Source organism: Schistocerca cancellata, chromosome 6, assembly GCF_023864275.1.
Source record: "Schistocerca cancellata isolate TAMUIC-IGC-003103 chromosome 6, iqSchCanc2.1, whole genome shotgun sequence".
In the NCBI taxonomy this organism is placed as follows: domain Eukaryota; kingdom Metazoa; phylum Arthropoda; class Insecta; order Orthoptera; family Acrididae; genus Schistocerca; species Schistocerca cancellata.
This window is the reverse complement of record NC_064631.1, coordinates 130,653,198-130,676,139: the sequence shown is the minus strand read 5'-3', so window position 1 is coordinate 130,676,139 and position 22,942 is coordinate 130,653,198. Positions and strand designations below refer to the sequence as shown.

Sequence of the window (22,942 nt, the reverse complement as noted above, 5' to 3'; positions counted from 1 at the left end):
TAGACATTCTAAAGTCAACTCCTCACGTCGACTGAATAGCCTCACTTGACGGTGTCGTGGTGTCTGTGGTTTAAGGCACACCTAGTGCCAATCCTGCTGCAAGCAGACACTTCGCAGTTGTCCCTAATGACACAGGAGATGCAACATGTGCCCGTATTTCATCCCCTGGATAATGTTCAGTCGGTCCCCACTGCTCAAGATCTTGCTGTGCGTCTGTCTGTTCTACGCTGACGTCCAAAACCTGGTCTACGGGTTTGGGAATGTTCTATAGACCACTGATGTAGCGACACGTCGCCGATATATTTTGTCCAAGATGTGAGGCAGTCCGTAGATGCGTTGATTCAGTTTCTCGCAGGTCCACAATACGACACCATTCAGACGGCTGAAGCTGTTCAGCAGGAGTGCAGACCCGTCGGTGCGGCATGGTTGTATCCTAGAAGGATTACTGTAAACACTCATCACTTCTAAACTTGGCACAGTTACTACCTTCACTACCTGAAGAGTCGAAGCAGAAAGTGGACGGACAGGCTTCCTGAGCGCCATTGAACGCCGATGACCGTGACAAACTAACTAGCACAACAACTCTTCAGTATGCACGTGTTACGGCTTGCGCCGATGAACCCAGACTTTGGAGATGTTGCATTTTTGCCGACAGTATACAGGGTGAGTCACATAACGTTACCGCTGGATATATTTCGTAAACCACATCAAATACTGACGAACCGATTCCACAGACCGAACGTGAGGAGAGAGGCTAGTGTAACTGTTTAATACAAACCATACAAAAATGCACGGAAGTATGCTTTTTAACACAAACCTACGTTTTTTTAAATGGAACCACGTTAGTTTTGTTAGCACATCTGAACATATAAATAAATACGTAATCAGTGCCGTTTGTTGCATTGTAAAATGTTAATTACATCCGGAGATATTGTAACCTAAAGGTGACGCTCGAAACCTCCGACGTTCAGTTGCGTGTTGTAACGAACACGGGCCACGGTCGCCGAGCAGCATCTGCAGGGACATGTTTACGATGACGACCGTGTTTACGAGTGTGGCTCTAGTGCACTGTTGTGGTTTGGTCTAGCTGTCGCAGTATCCGCATGTAGCGCTTGCTGCTATTGTTATTCTGCATTCGTCTCCGCACGCAGACCAACTGTAGTACACCGTGTTACAGACGTCTGTGATAGTGTAGTGTTGTAGGAACTATGACCATGGTGTATTCGAACTCTGAAAAGGCGGAGATGATACTCATTTATGGCGAGTGTCGACGTAATGCAGCTGAAGCCTGCAGGGTGTATGCAGAACGGTACCCGGACAGAGAGCATCCAACGTGCCGCACATTGCAAAATATCTACCGCCAACTGTATGCAACAGGTATGGTCGTAGCACGCAAACGGGTCCGTAACAGGCCCGTCACAGGAGAAGCGGGTGCAGTTGGTGTGTTAGCTGCTGTTGCCATGAACCCACACATGAGTACACGGGACATTGCGAGAGCCGGTGGACTGAGTCAAAGTGGTGTCATGCGCATACTGCATCGTCACCGCTTTCACCCGTTTCATGTGTCGCTACATCAGCAATTACATGCTGATGACTTTAATCATCGAGAGCAATTCTGTCAATAGGCATTAACAGAGAATGGGTTGCAGTTCTACCTGTTTACCGATGAAGCGGGTTTCACAAACCACGGGGCAGTGAATCTACGGAACATGCATTACTGGTCCGTGGACAATCCTCGCTGGCTCAGACAGGTAGAGCGACAGCGACCGTGGACTGTAAATGTATGGTGCGGAATCATTGGCGACCACCTCATTGGTCCTCACTTCATTGCAGGGGCCCAAACAGCTGCAACATACATCGCGTTTCTACAGAATGATTTGCCAACGTTGCTCGAAAATGTCCCACTGGAAACGCGTCGACGTATGTGGTATCAGCATGATGGTCCACCTGCACATTCCGCAATTAACACTAGGCTGACCCTTGACAGGATGTTCGACGGTCGTTTCATAGGACGTGGAGGACGCATAAATTGGCCAGCCTGTTCTCCTGATCTTACACCTCTGGACTTCTTTCTGTGGGGTACGTTAAAGGAGAATGTGTACCGCGATGTGCCTACAACCGCAGAGGATATGAAACAACGTATTGTGGCAGCCTGCGGCAACATTACACCAGATATACTGCGGCGTGTACGACATTCATTACGCTAGAGATAGCAATTGTGCGCAGCAAATGATGGCCACCGCATTGAACATCTATTGGCCTGACATGTCGGGACACACTCTATTCCACTCCGTAATTGAAAATGGAAACCACGTGTGTACGTGTACCTCACCCCCCATGGTAATGTACATGTGCGTCAGTGAAAAACACCAATAAAAAGGTGTTAGCATGTGGACGTAATGTGCTGTTCCAGTCTCTTCTGTACCTAAGGTCCATCACCGTTCCCTTTGGATTCCTACGTAATTCGGTGCTCTCCGATACACACGATCGAACAGCGGAGGAGTGGTACTCAAGCGTCAACTTTAGGTTACAATATCTCCGGAAGTAATTAACATTTTACAATGCAACAAACGGCACTGATTACGTATTTGTTTATATGTTCAGATGTGCTAACAAAACTAACGGGGTTCCATTTAAAAAAACCTAGGTTTGTGTTGAAAAACATACTTCCGTGCATTTTTGTATGGTTTGTATTAACCAATTACACTAGCCCCTCTCCTCACGTTCGGTCTGTGGAATCGATTCGTCAGTATTTGATGTGGTTTACGAAATATATCCAGCGGTAATGTTAGGTGGCTCACACCCTTCAGCGCTCATTGCTGAGTAAGGGTGCAGCCCATGTTGACCTAGCGACATCGTTCCTTACTACCACAGTGGGCACCGAGTAATCGTAACTGGACAGTGCATCAACAGAAACACATTGCCTAGTTGGATGACTCAAGTTTGTTGTTATACCAGGTCGATGGTCGTGAACGGATACGTCGTTATCCAGTCGAACGCGCGCTCGAAATACGCACCGCGCCCTTTTAGTCTTTTTTTTTTTCTGCATATGCCAGTGGGGATCGCATTACGCTGTGGGGCTGGGCTTGCATGAGATCTGCGGTAGTAATGGAAGGTACCATGACCGTTACGGACTAGTGAGCATTATTGTGGGCAACGTTCATCCCTCCATGCTTCATATGTTCCGTGCTCCATGTTTCTTGTCTTTCCTGACAGCTACCACGATAACTGTCCGCGTCACGTAATAATCGAGCCACGATGCTTCGACGAGCACGACAGTGAACATACGTTGATGTCTTGGCCACCAGGTTCACCTGATCCGAACCCGAAGGTACCTATCTGCCACGCTTTCGGGCGCCAGCTTCGTGCGTCCGTAATCCACCAGCTGTAATTTACTGCAATTACGTGACCTGCGCGTATGTCACGTGCCATATACCACCGGAAACTAACCTAAGATTTATCGGATACACGGAACACAGACACGCTGATGTATTGTGTTTCAGAGATAGACCAACGATTCCTCGTAATGATGTGAGTTTGTATGGTGAAGAATGCAGTCTTTTATTACAAACAATTTTACATGACTAGTTTGCAAATTGATTTTTTCTCAGGCGGAACATGTACACTCAAGAGAGCGTTCAGTAAGTAATACAACACACTTTTTTCTTAAAGCAGATCGGTGTTGTTCAAGAATCCAGTATTCCATACTATTTCCCACTCTTATAGCAACAAAACCCTACTTTTGGAAGTAATATCCATTCAATGTGACGCCCTTATGCCACCGTACCGGGAAGGACCTTAATGTCCGCATGGTACCACTCTACTCGTCGATGTCAGAACCAATGTTTTGCTGCATCAGTCACCTTACCACACTTCACGTAATGCTTCCTGTGGAGAGCACATTAGGACAAACAGATGGAAGTTGGAAGATGAGAGATGGTGGGTTGTGGGATGGATGAGGAAGAATATTCCAATGAATTTTGTGAGCACTACCAACAGTGACGCAGTGACGTCCTCTTGTGCAGCGAGGTGTTTTATAGTGATCTATCGATCACCTCGAATAAGAGTGTCCGCACATTCCAGCACTGCGGGAGCCACAGCTGTGCTTAGCCGGCCGGAAGATGGGGGATTGTACATGATTGCGCGACCGTGTTACGGTGACACTCCTCTCGCCTAACGACTCATTGTGCTTTTGTTCACTGTCAGGTCTCTGTAAACATTCCGCAAATGCCTATGAATATCTGTGAATCTCTGTTTCTCCATCAAAAGAAGCTCAATGACATCTCCCTGCTTAGAACCTACCTTCGCTACAGAAAACATTTCGAGGGCTACGTGTAGCGTCGCCACCGAGCGGAACTTCCTGAAACTATGGGGGCTGAAGCGGGAATATTTCATGAAGTCCCACAGAATATTCCACATCTTTTCAACAGAAATAGGCCAAGAAAAAAATGTGTTGCATTATTTATTGAACGCCCTTCGTAATGACGGAAACAGACGAGAGCAAAGACTGGACGCGTAGCAAAACAAAATAAAAGTAAAAAAAATAGCAGTACTAGAAGAACGCCACAAAATTTAACCAGGTCACTACCTGCATTTACTTTGGCGTTGTGTAATGCGGCGGAAAATACGAAGCAGTATATCTGAGAGAGAAGCTGAGACAGCAGATAAACTTTTCCAAGTCTCATTTATTTAAGAGCTCTTTAATTAGTAGGACTAAAAACTCTAAGAGTACACCATTCGTGTGCGTGACCAAATGTTTCATATGAGTCAGAAAGGTCGGCCATAGCAGGAGAGATGAAGAAAAAACTAACAAAAACGCGGTGAGAAGTCTGTGGGCCTTTGAGATAGGAGTAGGCTAGGAGAATAAGACACAAAAATGAATCATTTGGTCGGCCGGTGTAGCCGAGCGGTTCTAGGCGCTTCAGTCTGGAACCGTGCGACCGCTACGGTCGCAGGTTCGAATCCTGCCTCGGGTATGGATGTGGGTGCTGTCCTTAGGTTAGTTAGGTTTAAGTAGTTCTAGGGGACTGATGACTTCAGATGTTAAGTCCCATAGTGCTCAGAGCCATTTGAACCATTTTTTTGAATCATTTGAAAGGGAAAGATACAGCGAAATTTATCAAACGACGGAGATTACGTTTGTTAAGGCAGTTGGAGATGACGATAGATGCTAGAGCTCCCAAGAGTCTACCACAGGGAAGGAACGGTTAACGTAAGACAGGTCGACAGTACACTGCCAGAATTCAAGAATCGAACCGAAAAGAAGTAAGAAGATATTTTTGGTAAAATCGTTGAGAAGAGCTGAGGCCCATCAGGGATCGTAGGGTGGAGGAAGAAGATGAGGTACAAGAAGGCGAAGGAGAAGAAGAAAATGAAGAAAAATAATAGCAGAAAAAGAGAATTGAGAGGTTACCCAGTTGATTGTAGCCGAGTGTGTCGCGCCTGTCAACTTGGCGGTGGATCTGGGCGGAGCGCTGTCGCCTGCCGTACACCGGCCGATGGCCCAGTGATGTACTTGCTCGCTGCCTCACCCAGCCACAGAGTGTGGTTCCGACAGGGCGGGCCGTGTCACGCTGCGGTTGACTTGATTGCCCCTGTCGCAGCGTGTCCTTTGGTTTATGTATGAGCGCTCCTGGAATATGTATGGAGCGAGTGATGCCTCCAACCTGCTTAACCGAGGCGTTTGGTCGCTTGAGAACTACTCTACAGCTCCACAGGTGCTGACTGCCTACTTCTGCAGACTACGACTGTTAACAGTCCAAGAGAGAATGACAAGGTGATTATGTGGTATTTAGCTCAGTCACGTAATGCGATTTGCCCCACTCCTAGATGGTTCATTTTTGAGAGAGCAGTTTTCGACTGATGGCGGGCGCAAATCGATGTCCGGTTTCCGTATATCACTGCTGTGGACATCTTGACGTCGACGGACTAGGCTGGACTTGCTGGCGCCAGCACTTCACTCTCTACAAGTCCCTTTTGTTAGATACAATTTATTACACCACAGATGCAGAACTTTTACGAAAATGTGATCGTAAAGGGTCAGAGATAATACAAAAAGTTTGATCAATTGGGAAAAAAAAGAAATAGTGTCATGAAGGGATTTTACAAGTAAAATGCTTATTTCGTGAGATATTTGGCTTGGTCACTATCAATGGACCACCCTGTAGATGTTCCGTTGGTACTATCGTGTTGCGCAGGCCACAACTGCGTGGTAGTGTGTAAAATTTCCAATTGCCAGTAGTGGAATTTACATTTCGTAAATACATAATGGTAGTGTATGGTGGTGAATGATTGGCAATGGGAAACCTGGGGCAGAAGCGAATCGAAGCGTCTGAGATGTGATGCTACAGACGAATGCTGAACATCAGGTTGAATGATAAGGAATGAGGAGGCTGTCCGCAAAATCGGCGAAGAAAGTGACCTGTGGTAAACACTGACAAGAAGACTGGACTGGATGGCTGGACACGTGTTAATGCATCAGGGAATAATCTCCACCTTGCTAGAGGGAACAGCAGAGGGTGAAAAGTGGAAGGGAAGATATAGATTGGAATATATCCCACAAATAACTGAAGATGCTGGGTGCAAGAGCTATTATGAGATGAGGATGGCGCAGAAGAAGAACTCATGCCTGGCTGCATAAAACCATTAGTTGTGTATGGGCGTTAATAACCTCGCTGTTGACCGCCCTATTTATACCACCACCACCACCATCATACCAATCAGAAGACTGACGACTTAAAAAAATATGCTGGGTGGGTAGTGGTAAAAGTTCACATTCTTGGTTTTACTAAATACTTAAAAAGCTAGCAGCAATATTTTATCAATTTCACATGTGGCTGAACACTTCCTGTTTCCTTAAATAACGTAACTATCCGGCGAACGGTCCGGACACTTGGATGATGTCGTCCAGGATACCGAGCAGCATACGTAGTACACGCTCGTTGGGTATTTTGATCACAATAGCCATACATCAACACATATCGAACTTTTTCGCAATTGGTAAACGGTCCATTTTAACACGGGTAATGTATCACGAAGCAAATACCATCCGCACTGGCGGAATGTTACGTGATACCACGTACTTATACGTTTGTGACTATTACAGCGCAATCTATCTCAAAGCAAAAAAGTGGTCCAACTAAAACAATCATATTTATTTACGTACTACACGAATATGTAATAAAAATGAGGGTTCCTATTAAAAAAAAAAAAGCAGTTGATATCCGTTTGACCAATGCCAGCGCCATCTAGCGGGCCAACCATAGCGCCATCTGGTTTCCCCCTTCAAGCTAGACGAGTTTCGATCTTTGTAGTTTTTTCGTTTGACGCTTATTTCGTGAGATATTTGGCCCGGTCACGATCAATGGACCACCCTGTATATATATGACTTGTAAACACGTTTTGCTAGCCTGTGTGGGCAAAGCTGGTGCTCTAGCCAATGGTTTAGCCAGCCATTAGTAAATCATTTACTGTCTTGCGTTCTTTGAGAACATCTGACATGGGGCTCTCATCAGGTAGCTCATCGATTTACAAGCAGCTAAAGATGGGACAGCAACAGTGACACAGGGAGAATGTGAAACATAATCAGCACCATAAAAAGCCTGGAGGGTGAAAATAAGGAGTGATAAAGAAACATCAAGAGAAAGTCCTCTGGGTTTATCCAATATGGTCTGGAGTTTTGCTACTGTAAACTAAATTAAAATATTGATAATAAAAATTTTTATTGTATAAATGGAGACTCCACTCAAGAAGCTCAATAATGCAAGCAGTTTTAATCTGTTTAAGAAATTAGAGAGCTAGAAGGAAATGTTCCGTATAATATTACTGGATATGAATATTTGAATAGCAGATATGGATAAAAACTTGTATGGAGCTTAATAACGAGTTTAAGATTATTTGACCAGAATAGATATCAGAAATTAATAACTAATTGGATTTTTCAGTTTTTTGAAGATGAGCAAGTTAAATTGAGATAGAATGGACTGAAGAAAATGAAAAACTCCGATAATGAATTTCATGATTTGGAATTTTTGGTTTAATTAAATTTTTTACTATTGTAACTCCTACTCACTGGCGTCGTTTTTTATCGCCTAAGTGCGTTCAGCATGCCCACTTACTACTGGTAAAATGTAACAATATAAAAAATAAAAAAGTTAAAAAATATAAAGTTAATCATTTTACTACTCACAGAAAAGTAGGCTCACAAAAAAGCTCCTGAGTGCACCCAATGAGCCCACTTGCTACTACTTTTGTAAATTTATCTTAGTTAATTCCACATTTTAAATAAGTACAATGAAAATGTTTTGTCGCAGTAGTAGCATAAGAGGAATAATGAGTACTGCAAAATAATAACCGATATGTTGAGTACAAGAAGACGAAAGGGTAGTTTTATCCATAGGATATTATGCTATGGCGACTGTTGTGGAACTGTAGAAATACCTCATTTTTGTGTAACTTCTCACTCTCCCTTACTTTGTATTTTTAATTGTTCTTGGACTGTATGAGAAGTACCACTTCATTAAATCTCTTTTTTAATCTGCTACTTATTTGGGCCTTCCCGTTGGTGAGGAGGCTTTAGTGCCTCAACGATACAGATAGCCGTACCGTAGGTGCAACCACAACAGAGGGGTATCTATTGCGAGGCCAGACAAACGTGTGGTTCCTGAAGAGGGGCAGAAGCTTTTTCATTAGTTGCAGGGGAAATAGTCTGGATGATTGACTGACCTGGCCTTGTAACACTAACCAAAGCGGCCTTGCTGTGCTGATACTGCGAACGGCTGAAAGCAAGGGGAAACTACAGCCGTAATTTTTACTGAGAGCATGCAGCTTTACTGTATGATTAAATGATGATGGCGTCCTCTTGGGTAAAATATTCCCGAGGTAAAATAGTCCCCCATTCCGATCTCCGGGCGGGGACTACTCAAGAGGATGTCGTTATCAGGAGAAAGAAAACTGGCGTTCTACGGATCGGAGCATGCAATGTCAGATCCCTCAATCGGGTTAGAAAATTTAAAAGGGGAAATGTAGTGTGTGGGTGTTGGGGGTTATGGGCGCTCAACATCAAGGTCATCATCGCCGGGGAAATGTATAGTTTAAAGTTGGATATAGTGGGAATTAGTGAAGTTCGGTGGCAGGAGGAACAAAACTTCTGGTCAGGTGACTACAGGGTTATAAATACAAAATCAAATAGGGGTAATGCAGGAGTAGGTTTAATAATGAATAAAAAAATAGGATTGTTGGTAAGCTACTACAAACAACATAGTGAACGCATTATTGTTGCCAAGATAGACACGACACCCACGCCTACTATAGTAGTACAAGTTTATATGCCAACTAGCTCTGCAGATGATGAAGAAATTGATGCAATGTATGATGAGATAAAAGAAATTATTCAGGTAGTGACGGTAGACGAAAATTCAATAGTCATGGTTGACTGGAATTCGACAGCAGGAAAAGGAAGAGAAGGAAACGTAGTAGGTGAATATGGATTGGAGCTAAGAAATCCAAGAGAAGGCCGTCTGGTAGAATTTTGCACAGAGCATAACTTAATCATAGCTAACACTTGCTTCAAGAATCATGAAAGAAGGTTGTGTACATGGAAGAACCCTGGAGATACTAGAAAGTTTCAGATGGATTATATAATGGTAAGACAGAGATTTAGGAATCAGATTTTAAATTGCAAGACATTTCCAGGGGCAGAAGTGGACTCTGACCGCAATCTAATGGTAATGAACTGTAGATTAAAACTGAAGAAACTGCATAAAGGTGGGAAGTTAAGGAGGTGGGACCTGGGTAAACTGAAAGAGCCAGAGGTTGTACAGAGTTTCAGGGAGAGCACAAGGGAACAATTGACAGGAATGGGGGAAAGAAATACTGTAGAAGAAGAATGGGTAGCTTTGAGGAATGAAATAGTGAAAGCAGCAGAGGATCAAGTAGGTAAAAAGACGAGGGCAAGTAGAAATTCTTGGGTAACAGAAGAGATACTGAATTTAATTCATGAAAGGAGAAAATACAAAAATGCAGTAAGTGAAGAAGACAAAAAGGAATACAAACGTCTCAAAAATGAGATCGACAGGAAGTGCAAAATGGCTAAGCAGGGATGGCTAGAGGACAAATGTAAGGATGTAGAGACTTCTCACGAGGGGTAAGATAGATACTGCCTACAGGAAAGTTAAAGAAATCTTTGGAGAAAAGAGAACCACTTGCATGAATATCAAGAGCTTACATGGAAACCAAGTTCTAAGAAAAGAAGGGAAAGCAGAAAGGTGGAAGGAGTATATAGAGGGTCTGTACAGCAAACAAATGTAAATGGAAGAGGAGGTAGATGAAGATGAAATGGGAGATATGATACTGCGTGAAGAGCTTTACAGAGCACTGAAAGACCTAAGTCGAAACAAGGCTCCGGGAGTAGACAACATTCCATTAGAACTACTGACAGCCTTGGGAGAGCCAGTCCTGCCAAAACTCTACCATCTGGTGAGCAAGATGTATGAGACAGGCCAAATACCCTCAGACTTCAAGAATAATATAATAATTCCTATCACAAAGAAAGGAGGTGTTGACAGATGTGAAAATTACCGAACTATCAGTTGCATAAGTCACAGCTGCAAAATACTAATGCGAATTCTTTACAGACGAATCGAAAAACTGGTAGAAGCCGACCTCGGGGAAGATCAGTTTGGATTCCGTAGAAATGTTGGAACACATGAGGCAATACTGACCCTACGACTTATCTTAGAAAATAGATTATGAATAGGCAAACCTACATTTCTAGCATTTGTAGACTTAGAGAAAGCTTTTGACAATGTTGACTGGAATACTCTCTTTCAAATTCTGAAGGTGGCAGGGTAAAATACAGGGAGCGAAAGGCTATTTACAATTTGTACAGAAACCAGATGGCAGTTACAAGAGTCGAGGGACATGAAAGGGAAGCAGTGGTTCGGAAGGGAGTGAGACAGGGTTGTAGCCTTTCCCCGAAGCTATTCAATCTGTATAATGAGCAAGCAGTAAAGGAAACAAAAGAAAAGTTCGGAGTAGGTGTTAAAATCCATGGACTAGAAGTAAAAACTTTGAGGTTCGCCGATGACATTGTAATTCTGTCAGAGACAGCAAAGGACTTGGAAGAGCAGTTGAACGGAATGGACAGTGTCTTGAAAGGAGGGTAGAAGATGAACATCAACAAAAGCAAAACGAGGATAACGGAATGTAGTCGAATTAAGTCGGGTGATGCTGAGGGAATTACATTAGGAAATGAGACACTTAAAGTAGTAAAGGAGTTTTGCTACTTGGGGAGCAAAGTAACTGATGATGGTCGAAGTAGAGAGGATATAACATGTAGACTGGCAAAGGCAAGGAAAGCGTTTCTGAAGAAGAGAAATTTGTTAACATCGAGTATAGGTTTAAGTGTCAGGAAGTCGTTTCTGAAAGTATTTGTATGGCATGTAGCCATGTATGGAAGTGAAACATGGACGATAAATAGTTTAGAGAAGAAGAGAATAGAAGGTTGCGAAATGTGGTGCTACAGGAGAATGCTGAAGATTAGATGGGTAGATCACATAACTAATGAGGAAGTATTGAATAGAATTGGGGAGAAGAGGAGTTTGTGGCACAACTTGACCAGAAGAAGGGATCGGTTGGTAGGATATGTTCTGAGGCATCAAGGGATCACCAATTTAGTATTGGATGTCAGCGTGGAGGGTAAAAATCGTAGAGGGAGCCCAAGAGATGAATACACTAAGCAGATTCAGAAGGATGTAGGTTGCAGTAGGTACTGGGAGATGAAGAAGCTCGCACAGGATAGAATAGCATGGAGAGCTGCATCAAACCAGTGTCAGGACTGAAGACCACAACAACAACTTATAATTATCTCTTAAATCCTTAATTGAGCAATTTAATGAATAGTTCTATTCTATAGAGGTAACAGTGTGTTAAATTATTCGCTAGTTTTTCTAGGAAGCCAAGTTTGGCTCTTGCACTAGAATCTAAGCTGATAGGGTTTTACACATAAAACATGGCGGCAACAGGCTAAGGATATTCAGCACATTTCTCGAAATTTTATGAAATCATCAACTGACGAGCAAGTTATAAATGTGATTAGTGATTTTTTTTCCTAAGAAGCGCAGTTAATTATAAGTGCATCACCCAATACTGTTATTAACAACTCTTGAAACATCTCTTTACAATGAGAATGATTAATGTTTTTAATTTCTTATAGCCATTTCCTGCAGGCTGAAAGCTTTGCCCACATATCACGCATTTGGTTGCTGAAAACCATTTTCATAACTAGGGATTGAGTGTTTGTAATAGTACTTTGTAGGTGTAGTCTTGGCTAATATGTAAAGAAATATGGTAGAGTTGTTTGGAAAGATTATTTTGCTTTAACTTGAGAGAACTGAATATCTCGTGAACGACTCATCGTGCGAAAGCAATGTTCTACGTGAAAAGTTAATATTGTTAAAGGGAACATCTATCTGTGGTACAATCGGCCACCATCTAACTTCCCATTGCGCGTGAAACTTGAATGAAGGGATCCCCCCCCCGATTTCTTGAGTATTTGGACACTGCACCAAAAAATACGTACGTACGATTTACTCGAGCCATTGTTTCCCATTCGTGGTAGATGGCGTTGTACTAGACAAATATCAAGCGTGCTTGCTTTTGCATTCAAGAAGCGATATATTTAATTATGCATTTGATTTTCGATGTACATGTAAACGTTTTTGTTCTTACGGCTTGCACTGCTGTTCAGACATTATCTGAATGTTGCAAATATGATTATATAATATGAATAACATGTGTAGACGTTGTCGTTTCTGGCAGGTATGCTACTTGTATGGTAATTTAGTTTTCTGTTCGCTACGGGGTTGATTGTGCTACGTTCTCAAACCACCGGGGTGCATGATTTCGGTGCAGCCCTCAAACACCGCCGTCAGCGTGTGTGTTTCCTTCCAAATGGCGACCTCCGGCTGCTGCGTGGCTACCGGCGGAGGACAAACCACAAACATTGTAAGAAGGTACAATGTAGATGAAGTGAAAGTGACAGGTCCACATGCCATGGATACTCATCGCAGTGAAGCGACCCAATGGAAACAGAAAACTGTTACATGCACGTCGTTCTCGGATCACGCTGAATGTAGTTTATAACCAGACGTTGATATGACTAACCATACTCTACTGTACAATCAAATTTGTAACACTGAATGAAACAAGTTTACTGTTACCAGTCACCGTTTTATTTATTTCCACGACGCGTTTCAAATGTTTAAACCTCCATTATCGGGTGGATTTACGTTAGTTAATATGACATTTGTGTGTGTGTTGTGTTACGATTGTTTGGTGGAACTTGTGGCACTGCCTAGTGGAGAAACAAGGCACTATTTCAGAACATGGTTTTGGATTTCTTCTGACAAAAAATTAAACTGATATCTAATGGTAAACATAAAATAAGTAATCTAGAGTACCTCCAGTGGTCACAGGTTCCTTTCGCTGTCGTAGCACATCACATGTATACTGTCACATTTGTAAACAAATACGGCATCTGGAATCTGCTGGGTGCAAGGTTCGTATAGCAGAAGAGAAGACATAATCGCAAAGTGCAAAAAACATACATCATAACAACATTATTACAGAATAATTGTTATGTTTAAAGCATTTGGAGGTGTTTGTTTTGATGTGTCGAATATATGTGTGTGTACGTCAGGTGGCATATAAATCAAATTTTGACAAGTTAAAACGGCTTAATATTCGTACTCGTTTATACAATCAGGTGAAATGTTAAAATGGCTTAAACTTCATATTTGTTAACAACAATTAGGTGAGATGTTACAGACTTGAAGCACAATAATTATAATGGCTACAGCAGTAAAATCATACATAGATGACACTATTTGATTGGGATGAATCGACAGATGCGAGAGGCTGGAAGCAGGAGAGGAGAAGAGAGAGAAAATGAGAGAGAGAGAGAGAGTGGAAAGAGTGATTATATATGAGCAAACATTTACATGGCAAGGGGTCTTAAGATTATATGTTATATATATTAGCTGCCTAAAGGTTACGGTAATACATTGGTTAATGCTATAAAATATGCAGATAGATATACAATTTGTGCCAGTAGTTGATGCACATACAGTTTCAAGCTGACAAGGGGTACAAGCTATTGGTGTGATGAATTATCTGTAAATGCGGTCAATCTCTTGTACTCTTGGCGGCTGTCAATATTTATGGTAAATATTAAGGTGTGTGCACGTGTGTGTGTGTGTGTGTGTGTGTGTGTGTGTGTGTGTGTTTGTGTTTGTGTTTGTGTGTGTTTGTGTTTGTGTGTGTGTGTGTGTGTTTTAAGAATGTAGGCAGTTGCCCAAAACAGAGATGATACTATTGTAAATATTGTCATTATTGTTATTTAAGATGGATTCTGGTTGTTTCGTTTGGTGTTTGTATATTTGGTGTGTTTAGAGGATGTTTAGTTTTCTGCCTTTTGGTTGGATGTATAGGATGCTAATACTTGTGTTGTTAACATGGTGTTTTGTTTCATGCAGGTGGGTAGCTATCGCTGATGTGTGGTAGTTTTTGTTTTTTAGTGCTGTCATGTGTTCCTTAAATCTAATTTCAAATGATCTGCCTGTTTGGCCTATGTAGATGCAGCCACAGTCCAAACATTCAATTTTGTACACACCTGTGTGATGAAGTGGGTTTCGTATGCCGATGTTGTGGGGTAACTTCTGTCAAATTTTGTCTGTTGTAAAGGATATGGTTATGCCTTTTCGTTTGAAGACATTGGCAATGTGGTATGAAATGTTGTTTCATTTAATGTCAATAACAGTCACGGTAAAGCCTAACCTAAAATGTTCACATTGTAACTCTAAAGTAAATTTCGAACATAAATATCAGCCATTACAACACAAAGGTTTACATCTATAGCGGAGATCAAATGTAGAATCAGATGCATCGGTTCATAATTGAAAAAAAAAAAAAAAAACCGGCACACTTGATATTTGTCGATTATAGCGCCATCTATCACAAATGGAAAACAATAGTTTGAGTAAACGGCACGTACTTTTTGGCGTGTAATCCAAAATGCAATAAAAATCGGGGGGGAAGCGGGTTTTCATTTGAAAATACAAATGTAACCTCACCTACGCAGGAGATGTGATTAGGAGACGATAGTTTATAGCACAGGTAGGTGTCCCCTTTACTAATATTAACGTTTCACCCAGAACGTGTTTTTCGTCCGATGCGTCGTTTTCAAGATATTTGATTGTCTCAAGTTAAAAATAAACACCCTGTGTAGCACAGTTCGCAAAGACCTCGCTTGCTTGTACAGCTGCTGTTGATAATTATAACGGAGAGTCTGTGTAATAACCAAAAGCTAAAATGTTGCACCATTTTGTTTAGCAGTCGATACTACGAAGGATTTGTTTTGTGTAGCCAGAACATTAAATACTGATAGTACCATTTATTTTCAAGGGCTATAAACTTGTCCCAGCAGTTACAGATCTCTGGGGTTGTTGAGCTTTTTCAAGGTAGCATTATGCGTAGCGTGAATACAGTTCCCTAAAGGGCGAGCGGTTTCGAATAGCAGCTGTGTACCCCGACGTGTTCTTATTCGAGGCACGCAAGCACCACTTAATGCACCCTCGCAATTAATCACCGGCGGGGACGGGCGCCTACAGTGAGCAGTTACTTCGACAACGTCATTGGTTCCGGAAACCTCGCCGGTTGACACGTGACAAATAGGCGCTCCCGAGTGAGCGTATCGGTCGCGTGCGAAACGAAAGTGCTACGGCAGCCGCAGTCTTCTGTTGGAGGAGAGAGTATGTATGTATGTGTGTGTGTGTGTGTGTGTGTGTGTGTGTGTCGGGAGGGAAAAGAGGAACTGCGCCGATGCTATCTTTGCCACTGTCGTTAGATTAGTGTGTCGTCACGATGCCCTTAACAACACTGGTAGTTGATTTTGAGATTAAGAAAGTCTGTGTTTGGCCAGCCATAATTACGTCGAAATTTAATACTCATAAGGAAATTCATACTGACGCACAAAATGTACTGTCAGACTGTAAATGAAATGAGCGTATGGCATAGTTGGCCGGGGGTCCCATCCGGGGAAGTTCGGCTGCCAAGTGCAAGTCTTATTTCAATCGATGCCAGATTGGGCGCCTTGCGCGCCCTTGATGAGGATGAAATGATGATGAGGACAACACAACACACAGTCCCTGCTCGGAGAAAATCTCCACCCCGCCCGGGAATCGAACCCGGGCCCGCTTGCAAGAGAGGCAAGCACGTTACCACTTTTTTTTTTACTTTTTTCTCCATCCACTTTTTTTATCCATCCTTTTTTTAGCAATCCAATTTTTATTAACCACTTTTATTTTATTTTTATTTATTTTTTATTTTTTATTTATTTCTTTTTTTCTTTTTTCTTTTCTTTTTTTCTTTTATTTTTCTTTTATTTTTTTATTTTTTATTTTTTTATTTTTTTAGGATGGTCAGGGCGTGGTACACGCCGCACTAGCAGTGGGGTCTGTTCACGGCACTGCCAGTGCGTCGAGGCCCAAACCCCTCCCACCCCTTTTTCATGTTCCCTGTTGGGTCATAGCACTAAGTGTGCAGAAATCTTAACACAATATTCCCATTCTCCGATGTAAGAAAGACTCAGCTAATAAGGCGGACGTCAGACTGTAAAGGAATGTCAAGATACATTGCATAAACATCATCACAAATCGCTATGTCTACTGCTCAGTATCGTGGTACCGTGAACCATGCGTCTCCTCCCGGATGTTAGCAGCTTCTCTTCGAGCCTACTGAAGAGACAGACTGAAGATCTAATTTCCATCCAACCCCCTAGTAGCTGCTCTCTTCCTCGGTCTCGTACTCTCCATCTTCCCTTCCACGATTATTTTTCCTACATTTACTCCATCCCTTTCACAATATTGGCAGACAACTGGAGAATTTTTCGGCTGACACGGGAAGAAAGGCAGCTGGAGATTATGAGTTGCTCTGTAATGGACACGTTAGTGCTTCTTTCAGTCCATTTCACGCGCAGCATACTGCGCCAGCACCGAAGTTTAAATTCATCAATATCCTGCTTGTCTCTCGACTTAAATGTTCGTATGTAGCAACCGTAAAAGAAGACACTTAAAACAATTGATAATTGCACTTTGGAGCCGAAATAATGATTGTGTAAGTGTAAAGGTAACACTGCAAATGGAAAATAGTCTAATGGCGGTACTGGCTTTAAAGAAATATATATTATGACTGTGGCCCCGCATTATTAAAAAATTATTATGTGTCTAATAGTGTATTTTAAATACGAGAGTATGCCATCTTAGGCACTGTATAACACTAAAAACCACTTGATAATGGCACTTTGAAGCTGAAACCATGATTGCGTAAGTGTAAATGTAACACTGCAAATAAACAACAGTCTAATGGCGGTACTGACTTTAAAGTAACTCGAGTGTTTCAACATGCCGGATCCTTGCGCTGTTCGTTGTTGCTGTAACCTATCATATCTTTGTGAGCTTCTCCATATCCACTGGCTCTAGTGTGATCTGTCTTCTTACTCATCTTCAGATCAGTTGAACCAAGGTAGATGGACGATTGTACGACTCACAGTTCCTTTAATTGACCTGTATATTCGACATGCGCTCTACGATCTATCATTGTGATTAGAACTTCTTGCTAGTATGAAGCCATATGATACACTAAAGTTTGTTGCTTTTGTCACTAGTAGCCCAGCAAGTTCATATTTGCTGCTGTCTAAAAGCACGATGTCATCAGTAAGTCGAAGGTTGTTAGCAGTTTTTCCACTAACTGAAACGGCTTTAGTCTAACCGTCAACAGATTTCCTAATAACATTTTCGGCGTCAGAATTGCAAATGTAAGCAAAATAAAATAATTTTTCAGCAAGAATTATTGTCTTTAATAATAAAAACATTCAAAATGTCACAGAGAGGAAACTTTTAATAGTGAATGTGAATGAAAACTAATAACTGCCAGCGAAAGAAATCTACGAAAAGATTAGCAGGGTGACGGAGATACTTGGCAGTCATATACTATGGCATATAGAAATATATGTAACAAGCGACTGAAAGGAACAGTAGAAGAAAATAAGACAAGGGCAGACAATTTAGAAAATGTGGAACTGTAAGTAACAGAGTTCAGCTATCAGTCGTCCTTTTTAAATTTTATTGGCAAATCTAGAGCTCAGCTAGAAACTAGCCATTCTCAATGCACTATCACTTTTGATCAATGTATGTAATATGTGTTAGTCGGGCTTCATCAACAGTTCAATGAACTGTGGATGAAGCCCGACTAACAGGCATTACATACATTCATCAAAAATGATAGTGCATTGAGAATGGCTAGTTTCTAGCTGAAATCTAGATCTGCCAACAAAATTTAAAAAAGACGACTGATAGTTGAACTCTATTATTTACAAGTCAATATAACAGTCACTAAGTGCAACAGCCTTCTGAATGGAAGGTAACTTGATGAAATGTGGACCTGTTTATCTAAGATATCGATTGTGGGCGAGCTGTAGATGAGTTTACGTTTGCGTCTATGGAGATCTATATTTATACATGAACAGACAGACAATACCACTAAACTATGGAAACAACTAATGACTTACTAAAGTTTTATTAAAATAGAAGAGGGCAATCAAAAGTATTATATGATGTGTTTTGGGTGCTCTGCGAATAACTTAGTGATATAAAGTCATACAGCATGAACATTATGCTACAAACGTCATTTTTCTAGCTATTCCCATTTCTGAAATATAAGTGATGAAAGTTGTAAAGATCACTTCGAAACAAACTGTATATTATAATGTTATTTGATTGCTCTGTGGGTTGAAAAGTTACTTTGTGTCATTATACGCTATACGAGGAGTAAAACTGACAATGTCAGATGATACATTCAGGCAGATGCAGGAGTCTGTGTTTGATGGTAGTGGAACGCGAGAGAGTTCCAGCGTTCGATGATATACATTTGCGAAAAGTAATGAATTTGCATACGACCACATTACAATACAAATAACAGCAGCTATAGGACGATGCAGTAATAGTAGGAAGCATTTGCGCCCTCATGAGTTCGCTAATCCTTGTTACTGCAGGAAATTGCCGGCCGGAGTGGCCGTGCGGTTCTAGGCGCTACAGTCTGGAGCCGAGCGGCCGCTAAGGTCGCAGGTTCGAATCCTGCCTCGGGCATGGATGTGTGTGATGTCCTTAGGTTAGTTAGGTTTAATTAGTTCTAAGTTCTAGGCGACTGATGACCTCAGAAGTTAAGTCGCATAGTGCTCAGAACAATTTGAACCATTTGAACTGCAGGATATTATTTCACTCTGCTGTATCTTGTTGATTTATACACCCAAGAAGCACGACCTCATCTCTCTTCCTTTTAAGTGACGTCTGTACGAGTGTCCCATTTGTAGAAAGGGACCATCGTCTCTTAAACGCAAACAATTTATAGGGAGCCTGTTGCCGGCGTGACTGGGGTCGTAAAGAAGCCCATAATTACAGCATTTGTCGGGACAGGTTACGAGAAGGTGTAAAATTTTAACGCTCTGGCGCACGCCGGTTTCCACTTGAGATGCCGTATGGCGCAGTGCAGGACCCTCGGACATTACTCCACGGCTGTTAAGTACCTACAGTAATTCAATGTGTAGTTTATTTTAGGGAGCCTACACACTTCGGAGTCTGTAACCACCACCATACGCAGCTCATCACCAGTTAAAGACGCAGTTTCCTTTTAGCACCCTATTTTTGTACTCGTCTGATACTAAGTCTTCGAATGGTGTTTTGGTACCAAGTACCGGTATACCCTGTTAAAGAGCACAGAATGATTATTGTTGACGCATAAGTCGTTTTCATGAGAGAGCGATCCATATTCTATTCATGTCTTAGTTCTCGTTTTCTCCAGTGCAGCTCATTCAGAATTCTTTGAATAAAGGAGTGAAGAAGTTCACTAATTGTATTTTTGCGTGAGAGGCTCGAACTATCAATCAAATATCTCGCTGTGAGCGTGTCACAGACACAAAAAAAAATAGCAATTTCTTATTTCTATGCTGACTGTCCGAAAAGTTGTTACCTTCCTTCAGATTACATAATGATCACTGATGTTTGTATACAGCATGAAGAAGTGCCACAAGTCATGAAGTTTATTGTTGTTGTGGTCTTCAGTCATGAGACTGGTTTGATGCAGCTCTCCATGCTACTCTATCCAGTACCTACTGCAGCCTACATCGTTCTGAATCTGTGTAGTGTATTCATCTCTTGGTCTCCCTCTACGATTTTTACCCTCCACGCTGCCCTCCAATACTAAATTGGTGATCCATTGATGCCTCAGAACATCTCCTACCAACCGATCCCTTCTTCTAGTCAAGTTGTGCGACAAACTCCTCTTCTCCCCAATTCTGTTCAATTCTTCTTCATTAGTTATGTGATCTACCAATCTAATCTTCAACATTCTTCTGTAGCACCATATTTCGAAACCTGCTATTCTCTTCTTGTCCAAACTATTTATCGTCCATGTTTCGCTTCCATACATGACTACACTCCATACAAATAATTTCAGAAACGACCTCCTGTCACTTAAATGTATACTCGTTGTTAACAAATTTCTCTTCTTCAGAAACGCTTTCCTTGCCTTTGCTAGTCTACATTTTATATCCTCTCTACTTCGACCATCGTCAGTTATTTTGCTCCCCAAATAGCAAAACTCCTTTACTGCTTTTTAGTGTCTCATTTCCTAAACTAATTCCCTCAGAATCACCCGAGTTAACTCGACTACATTCCATTATCCTCGTTTTGCTTTTATTAATGCTGATCTTATATCCTCCTTTCAAGACATTGTCCATTCCGTTCAACTGCTCTTCCAAGTCCTTTGCTGTCTCTGACAGAATTACAATGTCATCGGTAAACCTTAAAGTTTTTATTTCTTGTCCATGGGTTTTAATACCTACTCCGAATTTTTCTTTTGTTTCCTTTAGTTCTTGCTCAATGTACAGACTGAATAAAATCGGGGAGAGGCTAAAACCCTGTCTCACTCCCTTCCGAACCACTGCTTCCCTTTCATGTCCCTCGACTCTTATAACTGCCATTTGGTTTCTGTACAAACTGTAAATAGCCTTTCGCTCCCTGTATTTACCCTTGTCACCTTCAGAATTTGAAAGAGATTATTCCTGTCTTATAATATATGAAATATATCTAACCCAAGAATGATGTTTCTATGAACAATAGACGTCCGTAATCATAAATTTTATGTTTTCAATCTTTGGCGAACGTTTGATAAAGCTTGCTAAAAGCTGCACTGCAACCAGTTCTCAACGAAAAACACTGTAGCTGTGTGCTGCATTACTGTAGACAAAATTCAGATCTTGATCATTTTTTTAGTATGGGTGTAAACGCTCACAAGGACAAAACCTAACAATGATAAAATCAAAATTCAAGACTCAATAACAATTCAGATATCACAAAAATTGTAACAACTGCAAAAGGTCAAGAATGATGAGCTGTTTGCAAAAGCCGCACAGCTGTATGATGATGCTTTATTCGCAGCTACCGGTCTCACGTCAGTAAGAACGCCTCCAAAATACAAATTACTGGGTGAAATGTTTGAAATGATAGAGATGCAGAACCATAGCGTTGACATTAAACGCGAGAAAATGTCGAGTACTCACAAGGCTATACTTCAGTGATGTAAAACTAAGCTCCGTCCGAACAGACCATGCCGGCCCAACGGTACCGACCGCCCGCCGTGTCATCCTAAAAAAAAAAAATGGTTCAAATGGCTCTGAGCACTAAGGGACTTAACATCTATGGTCATCAGTCCCCTAGAACTTAGAACTACTTAAACCTAACTAACCTAAGGACATCACACAACACCCAGCCATCACGAGGCAGAGAAAATCCCTGACACCGCCGGGAATCGAACCCGGGAACCCGGGTGTGTTAAGCGAGAACGCTACCGCACGACCACGAGATGCGGGCTGTCATCCTCAGATCATAGGTGTCACTGGATGCGGATATGGAGGTCGTGCGGTCAGCACACCGCTCTGCTGGCCGTATATCACTGTATGAGACCGGAGCCTCACAAGGCTTGCCAACAGCACCAGGCTTACCGAATGGTCACCCATCCAAATACTAGCCCCGCCAGACAGCGCTTAACTTGGGTGATCTAACGGGAACCAGTGTTATCCCTGCGGCAAGACCGTTGGTCATTTCAGTAGTGTAGACAGACAATTATGGAATCCCAGCTTCGGGAAGGTTATCCAAATCAAAAGTTGATTGGTTCAAATGACTCTGAGCACTATGAGACTTAACTTCTGAGGTCATCAGTCCCTAGAACTCAGAACTACTTAAACCTAACTAACCTAAGGACATCACACACATCCGTGCCCGAGGCAGGATTCGAACCTGTGACCGTAGCGGTCGCGCGGCTCCAGACTGTAGCGCCTAGAACCGCTCGGCTACCCCGGCCACTGTGAGTACTCGTAAGTGTTGCTTATTGAATGTAAACGCTATGGTTCCGTATCTCTACCATTTCAAAAATTTCACATAGCGATTTGTATTTTTGATATATAAACCTGAAGAATTGTGTATACTGACTTGAAACCGGTATTTGCGAAAAAAAACAACCTTTATACAGCTGTGTCTCTTCTGAAACACCTCATCATTCCTGACTTTTTAATTTTTTAATTTTTTTGATAAATTGAATGGTTATTGAGTATTGAGTTTTGTTATTGATATTAATAATTTCTCTGAGCTGTTGTTTGTACTTACAAGGAACCCCTCGAGTGCGAGGGCGCAAAACACCAATGATGTTTACGGCATTCGACGCTCCACTTATTGTCTACCATGCAACCGCAATATTGGCTGCTAATGGCCACAGGAGGAGGGTCTGTAGGTACACAATGGTGACAGCAGCATGAGGCTATGGAGCGTAACTG

General features: G+C 41.9%; 1 pseudogene; it reads right to left on the bottom strand.

Annotated features, from left to right (window-relative positions):
- Positions 1–22,093: 22,093 nt before the first annotated feature.
- LOC126089664 (5S ribosomal RNA) lies at positions 22,094–22,211 on the bottom strand (annotated as a pseudogene).
- Positions 22,212–22,942: the final 731 nt, after the last annotated feature.